This window comes from Lissotriton helveticus, chromosome 3_2 (assembly GCF_964261635.1).
Source record: "Lissotriton helveticus chromosome 3_2, aLisHel1.1, whole genome shotgun sequence".
Taxonomy (NCBI): Eukaryota; Metazoa; Chordata; class Amphibia; order Caudata; family Salamandridae; genus Lissotriton; species Lissotriton helveticus.
The window spans coordinates 160,996,995-161,014,979 of NC_136062.1; positions in this window are offsets into that span (position 1 = coordinate 160,996,995).

Consider the following 17,985-nt stretch of genomic DNA (forward strand, 5'->3'; position numbering starts at 1 on the left):
CTGTTTTCGGTATAAATGAAGCTGCAATGGGTATTTTTCCACATTTATTTGACTGATAAATGCATATTCACATTTGAATGTCCAAAATGTTTCAGCGGTATACAGTGTAATAGTGTTATCTGAAAACACATGCATTGTAGAAAAGCATAGATAACTGTAGATCTACACTTAATTAAGCTTAATTATGAAATCTATTGTCTTTTTTTAATCTCCCCTACCTCTCAATCTGTACACCTACTGACTGGCATTCATGATTGACAGTCGAAAAAAGCATCCAAAGAAGACCTATTTTCCGTATTTTTCTGTATTTAAAAATAAATACAGATAGGAAAATAAATAGTTTTCTGTCTGTATTTATCTGTAAAAATCAGTAAAAACGGAATACTGGGAGCCCTACCTATAAGTCACTCCTATGGCAGGCCTTGACAATCCTTCCTTATAGCTGTTCTATGATATAGCCATACCATATACTCTTAAATGCATTATAATCCTCGCGGTTAAGGCTAACTTTGGCTTGGCTTTATCAAAACATGTCGTGTTTGGTGTCAAACACTTTGGAATATAACCCCCCTGCCAGTTCTGGTGGCGGGGGTAGCATTCCACCTTTCTAGAGGGAGAAGACATGTACACACTGGTATACCCGGTTAAAGTATAAAAGATCCGCAGCATCACAAAAAGGATGCTGCTGCCACAGACACGAGCCTGACCTGCTGCTGCTGGATGAAACTCCGGCAGGGGAGGCCCAGACAGGCTTTAGTGTATTGGGGCAGGGTGGTTGCATTCAGTGAATGCTTTTAAGACACTGCCTGGGGCACACAAGGTGCTCCATGCATTTCCCAATTCAACCCAGTTGCTGGGGCACTCAGCTCTGGTGCGAAACTGGACAAAGGGAAGGGGTGTAACCACCCCCTCCCCAGGTCCTCCCATAGGTGGGCCCTTAGAGTTAGTCAATCCCGTAAACTTAGTATAAGTATAGGAACCCAGTCCCTTGGACTTTAGATTACCCTGGACGAAACTTTGAAGATGAAATCCTGGACCTTCGATGTTCCATATTGACTGGAAGATGGAAGAAATCTCCCTTGGGGTCAAGCAGTGACCCCCCTGTTCAAACAGGCACCTAAGTGCATCTCGCCGGTCTGCATTTTTGAGGCTCTCGCCGGATCCCAAAGAATCTGCGACACAAGACATGGACTTCCAGACATCTTCGAGGCTGACACAAGTTCCCAGCAGAGCTGAGACCTGTAGCTGACACGAGAGATGTGGGACTGGAACTCCAGCACATCCTGCAAGTTTGCTGCTGCACCTACTTCCCGGAGTTTCCCGAAGTTTTGCATTGGGCTATTTGTTACCCTTGCTCCGAGCACCTTTTGCACTGAAGCTGAGAGTCCAGCACTTCACGAGTGTTCCGTGAGTCCCCTTTCTTCCCGCAGCTCCTTTGCGATCTCAAGTCCATTGGCTAGTGGGTCCCCACGAAATACAATCCTTTGTTTCTTGAGCTTTTCTGGTTGCTCCAGACATGCCCTGACTCCCCTCCAAAGGGTGAGTTCCTCAGACCTTGCTGGTTTGCACCGAAGCCAATCTTGTCTTCTTGCGTTGGCTGCTGTTGCCAAGGCTTGTTGTGTCCAACCTGGATTCTGACACTGCAGCACTTGACATCCATCGTGGGACAGCTCTAATCCAGCTCCTGGTTGTTGTCAATGCCTCCTGGTCCTTGTGGCTGAAGTGTCAAGCTTCACCTACTTCACTTGAAAGAACCCGACATCCGCTGGCATCTTCCTGTCGCCATCCTGTTCACTGGGTAGTGACGCAGACTCTGTCCCCTCTGCTTTCAGGTTCTTCAGGTCTCCGATCCACCCATGGATCCACCCGGACACTTTTCCTCTGGTCGCCTGCAGCACTTCTTCGTAGCTCTCCATTGGAATCGACGACGAAACCCGACAACAAAAAAACCCTTTGCACTGGGTGAGGTAATATGAGAACTCCGGTGCTCCCGTGGGTCTTGACTCTTGAAGTGTCTAAGTCTAAAATGGTTCCATCGTAGTTCACTCCCAAGTGTCCTTAATCTTTAAAATTGTAACTTGCTTTTCCTCCATTGAAGTCAATGGTGATTCGCGGCTGTGTTTAGACACTGCATGCACCCCGCCTGCGTCCCTACCTTGGGTGGTTCCTAGTTGCCCCAGCGGATCTACAGGCTCTAGGCCTCGCTTCTATTCCTCACGTGGTTCTTATACCACTATTTTAGTATATTGTTTGTGAGGCCCCTAGGGCATAACGTATAAGGTGCTATTTACTGTGTGCCACTTAAAGTCCTTGTATTGTACTTTTGCCTCTAGCCTCATAAAGAGACTAGAGCGGTTGTGTTTATTTTAAATACATATATATTTGATATATACCTTGTGTGGTGTACATTCATTTGATTATTCAAGAGATTATAGACTGGTAAAACAAGCTGCTTTACATTCCTTCAAGGCTTAGCCTGAAGGCTGCTCTCCACAGCTACCACTAGGATAGCTTTCTATAAAGGTTGTCTTAAACCTACCATCAATAAAGGTCGTTTGCACTGGTGCAAGATGCCCACTAGAATAGTGGACATCATATGCCAGGCCAACTTCTCACAATCCTCCCTCAAGACAGGCCAACACACAGCTGGAGGTTGCGACAACACACTTTTACACCAACTGGCAGTGATACAACATAACTAAGGCATTAAAGGAAATCCTAGGTTTTAATGATACCCCTGACACTTCAGTCACTACTTTCTGGGAAACACTCAAATTAGTTGCAAAGTGGGGGACTTATTGCCACCTCCGCAGCGGATAACAAAATCCGATGGGATAAAAGAGAGTTAGAGAGCATCCAAAAATGGACGGGCCCCCGGGTCTGGCGACAACTAGAGGCTGCACGCTCGCAACTCACCGGCCTAGACTTGGTTAAAGCGGAATACGCCGCCCTCAGGTTGCAACATTCATTTTACGTGAGGGCAGACCATTGTGGGTGCCTTCTGGCTAATAAGATACGTGCCCAATGCCAGGCAGCCACCGTCCACACAGTCTTTGATGCGTCCGCCATTGAATGCTGGCGAGACACAGACATAACACACGGGTTCTGCGATTTTTAAGCGAAACTATATACAGCCCAATTCCTCTCAGAGCAAGCCTCCCTTAATTACCTACATGGGACAACCCTCACTAGACTAAACCTGGAACAGGCAGCCAGCCTTGATAGCCCTATTCGTATAGAGGATGTAATAATGGTTATAGCCCGCCTCAAACTTCTTAAATCTTCACGTCTGGATGGGTTCTCCACTATTTTTATAAGACTTTTTGCACCACCATAGCCCCTATTTTAACTAGACTTTTTAAGTCGATAGGCAATCCCTCTGACATTCCCCCCACAATGATCCTGGCCTCGGTTGTTGTACTCCCAAAGCCTGGTAAGGACGGTCGACACTGTGCTTTTTACCGACTGATATCTCTTCTAAATATTGACCGAAACTTTTTCACGGGGATCTTGGCTGCTAGGCTCAGACCGATGATACCGGGATTGGTGGATCTGGACCAATCTGGCTTTGTGGTCACTAGGCAATGCAGCGACAATATGCGGAGGCTACTACATCTCCTTGATAAGGCTCAACATCAGAAGGTGGAGCGAGTGATGCTGGTAGTTGATGCTGAAAAAGCATTCAACCGGGTGCACTGGAAGTTCTTGAGGCCACTCTCGCACAGCTTGGGATGGGAGACTGCTTCCGCAAATGGGTATTTAGTAGCAATAGCCACCCCACAGCCACGGTACGGGTGAACAGTCACTCCTCCGACTACTTTCTGATCGTACAAGGCACAAGACAGGGATGCCCACTCTCCCTGCTATTCTTCGCCCTCTACATGGAGCCTATGGCCCAGAGAGCGCAGAGAACCCAATAATCCCCGGGGTCCGACACGCGGGGAACAACACAGCATTAGCCACTATGCGGATGATGTAGTCACCATACTGGAGGATCCCCAGACCTCTATTCCTGCATTTTTCACCAGGCTCGAGGGCTTTGCAGAGGCCTCAGGCTTCGAGGTAAATATTTCAAAATCGCAAGCCCCTGGCGCCTCCTTTCAGTCCTACACCGGGGAGGCCTTTAATCAACTAGCCCCGACTCAATGGGAGACAGAATCAATTCCGCACCTAGGGTTCAGGCTGACGACGTCGACACAGGTTACGGCCACCTTGGACTACAAATACCTCCTTTCCCAGGTTCGAAGAGATCTGCACCACGGAAGGCCTTTTAACCTCTCTTGGCTCGGTCATGTGGCGGCGCTCAAAATGACCCCCCCCCCCCCGGCGTTATCAAATCGCTCCATCAGGAATTTCTCTCATTTGGGCGAATAAGGATGAAGAAGGAGCTAAGCTACAGGCCCCTTGGGAAGGTAGGTCTGGGAGTCCCCAATATAGCCCGTTACTATCAAGCCGCCCAACTTTGCGTTCTAATGGAATAGTCCCATAGTGAATCAGAAAAACACTGGTTCTTTATAAATAGAGCAATCGCTAGTCAATCATTGTGGGGGATCCCCTTTCTCCACAAGGACTAGATCTCTGTAGGGCTATATGGCTTACCAGTCACTTGCATGACATTAAAAGCATGGGACTCCACCGCGATAAGGTATGGCCTAACCTCTTTCCTATCACCCCTCAAGCCTATAGTAAATAATGCAGAATTTACCCCCGGCCTAGACCAGAAACTTTTCCAACATTGGGATATAGATGGGTGAATGTCAATAGGACACCTTTTTGACATGGTAGGCCCACTGACCTTTGAAGATCTTCGCTCCGACCTGGCTCTGGCAGATTCTAAACTGTATTACTTTCACCAGGTACGACAATGGATCCTGCACCCCTCAGTGCGTCCAGGGGCCCAAAGACCACTCACCCCATATAATAAATGCTGCACACCAAAAGTGCTGGTACACATCTTATCAGAGAACTCTATCATTGACTGTGCCCCCCCCCCCACTCCCCCGGAACAGCAAGTCTCTCAGCAGGGCAGCAGCGCTGGGAAGCAGAATTGGGGTGAACACTCTGACAGAAGGAATGGGGTGACATCTTCTACCAGGCACATCACCCCACGTGGAACGTTTCTAGCATGGAAACAGCAACTAAGTTATTCACTTATTGGTACCTTATGCCACCCAAACTACATAGATACAATCCCATCCGCACATCACATTGTTGGAGGAACTGCAGATCAGAAAGCACAATGACACACTTGCTATGGGACTGCTCTGTCCTTTCCTCATATTGGGATCAGATCCTAAATTATATAGATAAACACTTTGATACACAGATACTGCGCTTTCCAGCGTATGTTGTCTTGGGCCTGCCCAAAGCGCTCACTTTTTCACTTCGCACAAAGGCAAACAAAAGGGAATAGCTTGAGGAGCGGAATTGCAAAACATATTATCTCACTGGGGCACAGATCGGACACTCACACATCAGGGGTGACTATACAAACTAGGGCATGTTCTGGGTATGGAACGTATATCTCCCTCACTGTAGGGATATAGTGCTTCCTTCTCAGACCTATGGCATCCATTCCTCACCCTACTCAGCACCGAAATGAAGGAACTTGCCTTCCCCAAATACCTTGCACAAGAATCCATGCCACCGACACCACTGGGCACTATAATCCAAAAGCCCCAATTTGGCTCCACTGACACTGCATCAAACTGGCCAGGGAGCGATCAAGATAGGAGATGGGTTGGGAGGGCTCCGGGGTGGGATCCGGTAGGGAAGGGAGGGGGGAAGGGAAGGAGTTTGGATTTTGTTATGTGCCCTGCTGTATACATGTGCTCTACATGGCGTACTGTTGAAGGCACAGTTTGAAGCATAAACCAAAATATAAATAAAAGATTTACTCCTAAACATGAATCATATATTCTTTATTACGTTTTGCACTTACACTACAAATTACATTCCATATGTAAAAATGTAGGGCCTGATCTTTATATCCGTACTCAGAGGGGAGTGATCGGCCCAAGTACAGACACAAAGACTAAATGCCCTGTGTGAATTCCCAAAGTTGTAAACGTAGACATTTGTTCTAAGTTTAGACCCAACATCTAAGATGACCTCTGTGAATTGGGCACATATTCATTTCTCATGTTTTGCAGTTCATTTAAAGTTACACAGGTGCATGTATAATCCTGTATTCAAAATGCACTTTAAATGCTCATTTAAGTTAGTATGAGGATAGGCCTCAGTTGAAATACTTTTGCTTTGCCAGAATGTTTTCCATTTTCCATTGCACCTTCATTATCATGATTTACATTAGTAGTGAAAGGTTTATTAGTTGTTGTTAGATATGAGTAGTCTCTAGTAGGCGGAGATATGCACCTTTGTCCAAGTTGCTTCTAGTCAGGGTCAGGGGGATACACAATTTAGGTAACCCCTGCTTACCCCCTTGGTAGCTTTTCGGAACTGTTGTGAATTTGCCGGTATCCTGCTTGATCTCCGTATTTGCCGGAGGCGTGGGGTGAAACGTGCAATCCGTTGTCTTTTTAATCCAGGTCTTTCAGTTTTGGACTATTAGTCACGCTATTCCTGGGTCTCTCTAATATGCTATCTCGGGTCCCGATTGCGAGGACTCTGATTTTATATTTTCCTGACTGAGTGACACGGCTGCTCCATTAAAACTGGTCCAGGCCTTGAGTTCACTCGTCATTTACCTAAAACTGACGTTTTTGTTGATATCCTTCTAGTTATTTCCAGGCAAGTCCTCCCCTGTTTTGTACTTGACCATTGCGCCCTGAAGAAGATGAGTCCCATATTTGGGTCACACACCGAAATGAGCGTCGGCGCTGGAGTATTTCCTGTTAATCTGTTATATCTTCTGTCTTTCTCCCCTCCAATTATGTATATGCTGAGCAAACAAGTGGTTTCCAAGCATTAAATGTACCATCAATTGATTGTGTAAATATGTGCAAATTTTGCAATTGACCTTATTTGTTCCACCTCAGTGTGATTTCACAGAACTAGCAATTGACTCATGTTGTGTGGGGAGTTTCACTTTTAATGTTTATATTGTTATTTTGTATATATTGAACCCTTATTCTGTAGGACATATGAGTATGCATGGGTATGTTTCTGTTTGGTTGAACAAATTTGTGTGTGTCAGATCTAGGATGCACTTGAACTTTTGTGGTGTAATATTCGTTGTGCTTTTATATAACAAACAAAATCATATCTATTAAATAAAGTCGATATTATTCGTATTTAATGTTTCTGTGCACTATATTCTGGAAGGCCAGTGTTTCATGTTTACAGTATTCATATTAATGACTATTAGTATATTGTGACTTTGTACACAAGCAGAGAAATATTGTCTTCATTGTAGTTCTTATTTCCCCTGTTTCCTCTGCCTGTTATCAATATATATTCAATATTCAAAAAGCTTTATTCGAAATTCATAATTGAAATCATAAAAGCATACATTTAGAAAGTGCCTAACACATTGAATAATTTGTACAGTTTAAAACATTCACCAGGATTAAAAAGTTTGTTTCAATAAAACAGAAAAATCAAAAAATATGGTTAGTTCTCATGATTATTTACATTGAATTCCTAAACTTGATTACTAGTTTTAAAAAGCTAGATACGGCATAAATGACAGAGTCATTTTCAAGCTTTTGCAGCCTAATAAATGCTAATTTACAAGTGCGGTGCCCCCACGCCCTTAACATTGGTTTCAGAAACCCCCCCTTGGTACAGTATAAAATTTACAGAATAATATACAATGAATATTTGATTGGGCAGAGGTATCATCACATGGGCATATTAAGTTCTCCCTTGACCATTTATTACAGTCTGGAAAAGTGGTCAAGCGGAAAAAAGTACCCAGCCTAAAATGGGTCAATAGCATCCGAACATAACAGCTTTATTGATTTAAAAGGTATTGTTGGGTCCCCTCGTTGACAGTAATTTGCTGATAATCCATAACTAAGATTTTCGCTTTTTCAAAGCCCCACCTCTTTTGGACTAAGTGATCTAAGATCATTTTTTTCAATGACTTTCTGGCCACCAATTCCATACTAGATGGCCTCGTAAAGTATTCTGGGTGATCAATCTCAGTCAGCATGTTCTTTACATATGTTAGCCATTTAATATTTCTAGCTCCATCAAGATTGAGGCAGTCGAAGATCAAATCTCTGTTTAATGATGTCTCGGGAGTGACCCATACCTTGTGCCATAGTAGTATGGGTGCTATTTTTATAACATCTAAAATATACGGTAAACCCAGTTCAATATGTACAATAAAAGTGGGTGTTGATTTGGGGGCGCTCAGTAAATATCGGAGGAACTGATTCTCACTTTTTTGGATCGATTGTGCATTTTCGATCCCCCAAAGGCCTGAGCCATATATGGCTGTAGAAATACATTTAGCCTTGTAGATTAGAATTAGTTCTTTCACTGGTTTGCCGTCTATTTTGGCCGCAAAATTATTCAGGGAGCCTACAGCCCAGGAGAAGGCTAAGTTTCTGGCACTCAGTGCTGCATGCCAAGTACCCCTCCTGTCGAAATTTATTCAGAGGTAGGAGAATCAGTCCGTTGTCTCGATCTTCTGGCCGTCGAGATAAATTGGACAGGGAGCCTTCTTAGTCCCAGGGCCGCAAACGTGGTGTAAGTTTTCATAATATTAACTTTAAGCCCTCTGTCTCTCATGAAATTGGTAAATTTCAGAACAGCCCTCTGTAAACCAACCCTGGTTCGAGACATAATAGCGGCAGCATCAGCATATAAAAATAGTGGTGCTGGTTTTCCCAAAATGGTCGGATAGTCAAACTGTGATTCCCTAAGGTGTTCGCCTATGGAGTTTATGTATAGGGTGAACAGAAGGGGTGCTAGTAGGCAGCCCTGTCTCACACCCCTCCTGATGGGGAACCTGCCTGAACACTCTCCCATTCTGCCATAGCGTACCCTGGCTCCTGCGCCCCTATATAATTCTTTGATAAATTAGAGAATTTGATCATCTAAACCCAAAACAGTTAGTGTGGACCATAGTTTCTTATGGTCCACACAGTCAAAGGCGGAACTCAGGTCTACAAATGTGACAACAAGGTTTCCTTTTTTGGCCTAGGTGTACTTAGAGATTACTAGGGCCAAGTTTAACCCCTACTCTATAGTGCCTTTGCCTGTTCTAAATCCATACTGTAGGTTTGAGATGATATCACCCTCCTCTGCCCATGTTTGAATCCTGTTTAAAATTATACGGCCTGCTACCTTCATTAAGGCGTCGAGAAGCGAACTTGGCCGGTAGCATATGGGGTCATTTCTGTCTCCCTTTTTGAAAATTGGGACAACTATATCTTCGGTTCAGGACGGTATAAACCCATGGTAATTTGCGTAATTTAAAACATTTGTTAGCATGGGAGCCCAAAGATCGATCACGGTTTTATAGACATCTATTGGAACTCCGTCCGGGCCGGGAGCTTTACCTGAGGAGCTTTCTTTTATAGCCTTAATGACCTCCTTATAGTTAAAAGTGATGCCTGGCGGGAATGCAGTGGGTTGATTATTATCTTCTTCAACAGCCGCCTTCTCAGTCATAGAATTTACAGGGTCCACGGTGTTCACGTTATCATAAAGATGTTTAAAATGATTCACCCAAGTTTCCCCGTTAATAGCTATGTCTATAACGTCTGTCTGTTTATTCTGCAAGTAGGGTGTGTTAACCGCCTTCTAAAAAGCGGTATTGTCCTTGCTTTTTGAGGCTGCAATCAGAGCCGACCAGACCTCTTTTTTCAATGAAAATTTCCTATTTTTGACGGCTGTCTGACACAGCTTTCTGGCTTGACGGATCTCCATAGGGGACCTTGGAGTTACGTTCAATGCATTTTTTAGCGATTTGAGTGCTTTTGTGCAGTTGCTATCAAATGAGACATTTGGTCGATTTGAGTCTGATCGGTATTCTCTGGTCAGTAGCCTTTTTAACTCAGCTTGGATGTTTAAAAAGGAGCCCAGAACTTTTAAGGGCTCCTCAGTTAGTGAAAGACAGATAGAGATATCTTCGCGGGTTGTGGTTACTAAGTTTTTTAAAAGTCCCACGGGTTCCACCTTGTCCCATTTGATGGTATATCCATTTCTGGTTGCTAGTTTAATCATCCCATGAGAATACTAACCGTGCATGGGTTGTGGATATAAGGGCAAAATCTATTGTTGAGTTACACCCCCTCCCGTGAAAAGTTGGGCGGAACGGGATAGATGGGGTGCATAACTCATTAACTAGTAAGCCATGTTAGCTCTACACTGTTGACGGCAGTTTTTGCATAAACCAGAATTATTGATAAAAGATTTAATCCTAAACATGAATCATATATTCTTAATTACGTTTTGCACTTACACTGCAAATTACATTGGGGAGGCGCAGCGTGAGCACACAGAAGTGCAAGGACGCACCTGCAGCCGGCGGGAGGACTCGGGAGGCGGCGGCCACACCCCCTTGCTACCGGGGGAGAACAAAACAGACCTCGCGTCTCCCGCTTCGCGGGAGGCGCAGCGTGAGCACACAGAAGTGCAAGGACGCACCTGCAGCCAGCGGGAGGACTCGGGAGGCGGCGGCCACACCCCCTTGCTACCGGGGGAGAACAAAACAGACCTCGCGTCTCCCGCTTCGCGGGAGGCGCAGCGTGAGCACACAGAAGTGCAAGGACGCACCTGCAGCCAGCGGGAGGACTCGGGAGGCGGCGGCCACACCCCCTTGCTACCGGGGGAGAACAAAACAGACCTCGCGTCTCCCGCTTCGCGGGAGGCGCAGCGTGAGCACACAGAAGTGCAAGGACGCACCTGCAGCCAGCGGGAGGACTCGGGAGGCGGCGGCCACACCCCCTTGCTACCGGGGGAGAACAAAACAGACCTCGCGTCTCCCGCTTCGTGGGAGGCGCAGCGTGAGCACACAGAAGTGCAAGGACGCACCTGCAGCCAGCGGGAGGACTCGGGAGGCGGCGGCCACACCCCCTTGCTACCGGGGGAGAACAAAACAGACCTCGCGTCTCCCGCTTCGCGGGAGGCGCAGCGTGAGCACACAGAAGTGCAAGGACGCACCTGCAGCCAGCGGGAGGACTCCGGAGGCGGCGGCCACACCCCCTTGCTACCGGGGGAGAACAAAACAGACCTCGCGTCTCCCACTTCGCAGGAGGCGCAGCGTGAGCACACAGAAGTGCAAGGACGCACCTGCAGCCAGCGGGAGGACTCGGGAGGCGGCGGCCACACCCCCTTGCTACGGGGGAGAACAAAACAGACCTCGCGTCTCCCGCTTCGCGGGAGGCGCAGCGTGAGTGTTGTATGCTGCTTGCGTGTGTCCCAGCACGCAAGCCTCTAGAATGTGGAACGTTTCTGTTGTTAGATCTAACAAATTGTTGATGGATCCTAGGAAATGTCTTACTCACTCTTATGCTGAGGATAATGTTCAATTGTTTTTGGATGATTTCAAAACTGTGCAAAACTCTCAGGTGTCTTTGCCTACGAATTCTGGTGTACCTGTCGTCACCACCCTTGGCCCGCAGGAGGTATTCAATGACTCTGATGTCTTAGTTGATGTCGTTGAATTAGCACCTGTGATTCAAGATGAGTCTGTGCAAAGAAGTACAGACGTGGTGCCCAGAAGGAGTGTGCGCGTCTCGCGGCCTCCTGGAAAAATGAAAGATTATGTTTGTTCTTAGTTTTTTTTGGTGTTTTGGGGGGGGAGGTGTGTTGTATGCTGCTTGCGTGTGTCCCAGCACGCAAGCCTCTAGAATGTGGAACGTTCATGTGCTGCCATCGGGCAGTTGGAGCCGGACTGTCTGTTGGGCAGTTAGTGGTTGTTTAAGCTGTTCCTTATCTGTGAATAAAGACATCATATGAAGACTACGCTTTATGTGGACATCCCATTCTTTCACAACAGTGAGCACACAGAAGTGCAAGGACGCACCTGCAGCCAGCGGGAGGACGCGGGAGGCGGCGGCCACACCCCCTTGCTACCGGAGCCTACTTAAGTCAGCCCTTATCTCCGGCCACGCGGGACGCGGGCGGGCGCCGGGCTAAGCCCGGGCAAAGCGCGGGCCCTCTGTGGCCCTCAGAGGCCAGAGGAGGCCGGGACGGGCCACCCCCCATTGGAGCGCACTAAAGAGGAGGTAGATAGTGGTATACTTTCATTTATTCAATATCTACCTATTGACTATACCAGCAGACTTGAAGCTTTATGTACAATACTCTGACTCTGTTACTACGCCAAAATCCCTATAGTGCTAAGCCATAATTAAATCTGACCATGACCCAGCAAGGGATCACCAACAAAGCTACCCCACAGAGGGGATTCCTCAAAGGGACATTAGAGTCTCATTTTAACAGGTCAACAGTGCTTACTCCTGATGAAACTGCAGAAAATTATTCTCCCCTGTTTATACTTAATACACCTGCCACACCCAACTCACAAGTATCTTCACAAACAGCCGATACCACGCAATGTCTCGCTCTGTGGGAGGAATTAAATAGCCTGTGTAAATCTAGATACGTCCCTCTGGAACCATTAAATGAACAAATAAGCGCTCCATCCTGTACCATAATCAGTGGCTGTACATTACCCATCAATGACTGCCCGCAGGAATCCCCCCTTTTACCTAAAAAAGCTAACACTCAAAGCACAGCACTCTCACAAATCTCATGTGTTAAAAGGAAGCACGATGGAGTCAAACAAAATGGGAACTATCCAAAGTTACAAAAATTGTGCCTAAGCCCCTCTTTGTTTTCTAATAATTCCCCTCTGGCCATAGAAACAGCAGTAAAGCCTGACCACACAGTACCCCCTTTAAAGCAGCCTTTACTTTCTCAAATCGAACTACTGGTCAAATCCCTTCTATCACCCTTGTTGGAAAAAATTAACACTCTAGGGGAAAGGCTGACGGGAATAGAAGAAAGGCTGAAGGATATTTTCCCACCCACCAAAACTATTACAATATCAGATTGCTCTCAGCCATTAGCTGCCTCTAAAGAGACCAAGCCATCTACAACAACCAAAATTCTGTCACTAGACTCTGATATAATAGTCCCAAAAGCTCCAAGGGTCACTTTAACGCAGCAGAATCTTGCTAGAACAGAGATTTAAAAAGTTCCCCATATTCATCTACCCCCAGAGGCTGCCCCATTCGTGTCTGTCCTGGCGGGAGTACCAGCACTCCCATATGGTAAACCCGAAAGTCAGCAAGATTTACTTAACAAGGTTACGTTTTGGCTAGCAAAAAATAGACCCCTTCCACCCGATCTTGATGGACGAATATTGAGTGCTAGAAGGGTGGGCTGGCTGGGTTCCTTACCAAAAGACATTCCTGGTGACCTAGTGTTAGTAAAATTTAGGAACAGATATGTTGTCCCATTCTTAAAAACTTGACAACCCCAAGAAGGAGATGGTCCTATATCCACCTGGGACTTATATGACTTTTACCCTTGTGCACAATACATTTCGCCTTTAAGACCAAAGGAAAGGTACAACTATCTGATGAACAGAACCGCCTATGCATGGTATGGTAGGGGCCCTTCCGCTTTCAATAGATCGGATTTACTGTATAATAGTGATAAACGCGGAAAGCGCTATTAATATTATGGGATAAATTCCTCCTTTTTTTTGTAACGATAGATACATGAATGTTAAACCTTACGCATAATTAACAAGAAAGATTAAGTTTAGGAGATCTTTAGAATGGTCTGTGTAATATTGATGCTGTTTTTTCATACTGACTTTTGTACTCTCTTACTTTTGAGTTTTAAACTTTTTTTTTTAACAGTGTAATTGATGATTTTTAACTGAAATTTTATGTCTATTTTTGATAACTGTTATAACTATGTATGCTTATATGATATTTCTTTTGAATATCGAATAAAGCTTATTTTGATTTGATTCATTAACTAGTAAGCCATGTTAGCTCTACATGGCTTACTGTTGACGGCAGTTTTTGCATAAACCAGAATTATTGATAAAAGATTTAATCTTAAACATGAATCATATATTCTTAATTACGTTTTGCACTTACACTGCAAATTACATTGCATATGTAAAAATGTAGGGCCTGATCTTTATGTCTGCACTCGGGGGGAGTGATGGGCCATAGTACAGACACAAAGACTAAATGCCCTTTGTGAATTCCCAAAGTTGTAAATGGAGACATTTGTTCTAAGTTTAGACCCAACGTCTAAGATTACCTCTGTCATTTGCTCATGTTTTGCAGTTTATTTAAAGTTACACAGGTGCATGTATAATCCTGTATTCGAAATGCACTTTAAATGCTCATTTAAGTTAGTCTTAATATAGGCCTCTGTTGAAAAACTTTTGCTTTGCCAGAATGATTTCCATTTTTTCCTTGCATGTTTATTATCATGATTCACATTAGTAGTGAAAATGTATTAGTTGTTGTTAGATATGGGTAGTCTCTAGTTGGCTTAGGTATGCACCTTTGTTCAAGTTACTTCTGGTCAGGGTAAGGAGGATACACAATTTAGGTAACCCCTGCTCACCCCCTTGATAGCTTGGCATGAGCAGACAGGCTTATCCCAAAGGCAATGTGTAAAGTATTTGGATTTAAAACACACACTAAGACGGGCAAAACACCACAAATGGACACCACACCAGTTTAGAAAAATAAAGTATCTTTATCTAAACCAAACAAGAACAAAACAACAAAAATCCAACATATATGTACCAATATATGACTTTTAGAACAGTTATCTCACACATAGCACTTGTACAAACAAATAGCTCCACCTGAGACTATTATGACGTAGTGACAGGCATAAATCGAAAGTAAGGCACCAACAGCGAGGTGCGCAGCATCAGGCACTGAGTCACATGGACCCCCAAACAACAGTACCTTGGAAAATGCATGGCATCGTGGATGTGAGGCGTTGGTGACGAGGTTGAGGCTGGTTGCCTGGTTGCCACTGGGGAGGGACGGGCCATGTCCACGAGCAGGCGATGTGCTGAGTCGAGTCCAGGACAGAGGAAAGTAGGTGGCGACAGCGGTGAGGTGTTGATTTCAGTGAGGCGATACAAAGTCGTATAGTTTATGAAGTCACCCTAGTTGGTTATCGGCTCCGCGATAACGGGATGCAGGTGCTGGCATCTTGTAGGCCGATGACTGCAGGTGTCAGCAGGCGTCGAAGGGCGTAGGCGCTGCGTTGCAGGTGGGGCAGTGAGTTGTACACTTCACAAGCTGTGCCTTTGGTGCAGGTTGCGGCATCACGGCAGCAGTGCAGACGGAATCGGAGTTGTTTTTCTCGCTTTCTTTAGGTTTCTTCCTGCTCCCAACAGCAGGAACAACCTCCAGAGGCCCAGAACTGGAACAGGCACTGCCTGACTGGTCAGAGCTCCCAGCAGTGGAGTACAAGAGAGCAGGTCGTGACGTCTTTGTTTCTCTCAGACTTCAGTATAGGAGGCCAGCACACACAAGCCTTTGGAGACTCTTCTTCAAGCAGGCTCACAGCAAATTTCCAGTCTTTGTCATCTTCCTTTGCAGAAGCAGAAACTGCCGGCCAACACAGCAAAGCACACAGAAAAGGGCCAGTACTCCTTCTTACAGCTCTCCAGCTCTTCTCCTTGACAAAAGGTTCCTCTTTAGTCCAGAAGTGATCTAAACTCTCATGGGTTCAAGGTCCGATACCCCATTTCGTATTTATTTTCTTTGAAGCCACTGTCTCTGAGCCCAGTCCAAACCAGTTCTGTCTTCTTTGGTGCAGCATGACCACAGGAGGTAGAGACAGCAATGTGCAAAGGAGACACAGCCTATTCAGGTGCAAGTGAAACTCCTCCTAATACTCTGAATGCAGCCAAGGTCTAATCAGCCCAGCTCTGAGTCACCCAGGAAAGGCAGGACATATGTCAACCCCACTTGTGCCTGTCTACAGTGAATGCACATCCTCAGCTCCTGACACTCAAAAAAAAGACAGTCAAAAAACAAAACAGTAGAGGCCCACAGAATGGTTAAACAAGAACATGCGTACTTTCTAAAACTAAAAACAAAAGTTGATGGGCAGAATGCAGAACAATGTCATACATTCACCCCAGTACAGAGATCTGGGCGTCAATCCATCATTTTTTTGCTCACCATGTCTTTCCAGTTTCAACCCAGCCATATGCAAATCAGTCTTGGCCCTGTGCCCCATGGGAACAGTCCAGCCAGAACTGCCAAGCCAGGTCCTCCCTGGACTGGAAACATGCATTCTAGGACAGGTTTCCGGCTTTAAGCCCTCATCAGCCAGGATATTTTGATTGCAGTGGCATGGAGAGCACGGGACTTACGTCTGAGCATACCCGTCCCACTCGGGGTGACAAATGGAAAAGCAAAAGTTGAAGGTCAGATTGCAGAACAATGTCATATATTCACCCAGCACAAAGATCTGGGCCTAAATCCATCGTTTTTGTGCTCACCATGCCTTTCCAGTTTGAACCCAGCCATATGTAAATGTAAATGTAAATGTAAATGTACAGGAATTTATATAGCGCAAATCACCGAGCGGTTCCTAAGCGCTTGCTTAGGGAACCCGTCCTGGTATTCCCCTGTGAGATAACCCCGGTAGGGTATCCGCAAGGTGAAAGCCAGGCATCCCACCGCGAGGGGCCGTTGTGGAGATTAAGCAAGCTATTGCCCAGAGTCGCAGAGTGTGAACCCGTGAATCGAGTAGGCACCGGAGCGAGAATTGTCGAGTCCATGGACATTTTTTTAGGACTCAAGACCCCGCCGAGCCGGGAATTGAACCCTGGTCCCTGGCTGACGTCTGCTTCCAGGTCTGCCTCCTCTAACCAGTGAGCCACACTTCTCCACTATGCAAATCAGTCTTGACCCTGTGCCCCATGGGAGCAGTCCAGCCCGACCTGCCAAGCCAAGTCCACCCTGGACTGGAAGCATGCACCCTAGGACCGGTTTCGGGCTTTCAGCCCTCATCAGCCAGGATAGCTTGATTCCTGTGGCATGTTGAGCAAGGGACTCACGTCTGAGCATACCCGTCCCACTCGGGGTGACAAATGCAAAAACAAAAGTTGATGGACAGAATGCAGAACAATGTCATACATTCATCCCAGTACAGAGATCTGGGTCTAAATCCATCTTTTTTTTGCTCACCATGCCTTTCCAGTTTGAACATAGCCATATGCAAATCATTCTTGACCCTGTGCCCCATGGGAAAGGTCCAGCCCGAACTGCCAAGCCAGGTCCTCCCTGGACTGGAAACAAGCATCCTAGGACCGGTTTCGGGTTTTCAGCCCTCATCAGCCAGGATAGTTTGATTCCAGTGGCATGGAGAGCATGGGACTCACGTCTGAGCATAGCCGTCCCACTCGGGGTGACAAATGCAAAAACAAAAGTTGATGGACAGAATGCAGAACAATGTCATACATTCACCCCAGTACAGAGATCTGGGCCTAAATCCATCAATTCTTTTGCTCACCATGCCTTTCCAGTTTGAACCAAGCCATATGCAAATCAGTCTTGACCCTGTGCCCCATGGGAACAGTCCAGTCCCAACTGCCAATTCAGGTCCTCCCTGTACTGGAAACAAGCATCCTAGGACCGGTTTTGGGCTTTTAGCCCTTGTCAGCCAGGATAGCTTGATTCGAGTGGCATGGAGAGCACAGGACTCACGTCTGAGCATACCCGTCCCACTCGGGGTGACTATGCAAAAACAAAAGTTGATGGACAGAATGCAGAACAACGTCATACATTCACCCCAGTACAGAGATCTGGGCCTAAATCCATTGTTAGCGAGAAACCGGCCCTAGGATGCTTGATTCCAGTCCAGGGAAGACATGGCTTGGCAGTTCGGACTGGACTGTTCCCATGTGGCACAGGGTCAAGACTGATTTGCATATGGCCATGTCTGAACTGAGGTGATGTGGTGAGCAAAATAACAATGGATTAAACCCAGATCTGTGACTGGGGGTGAATGTTTTGCCATTGTGCAACATTCCGTCCAGCAATTGATGTTTTT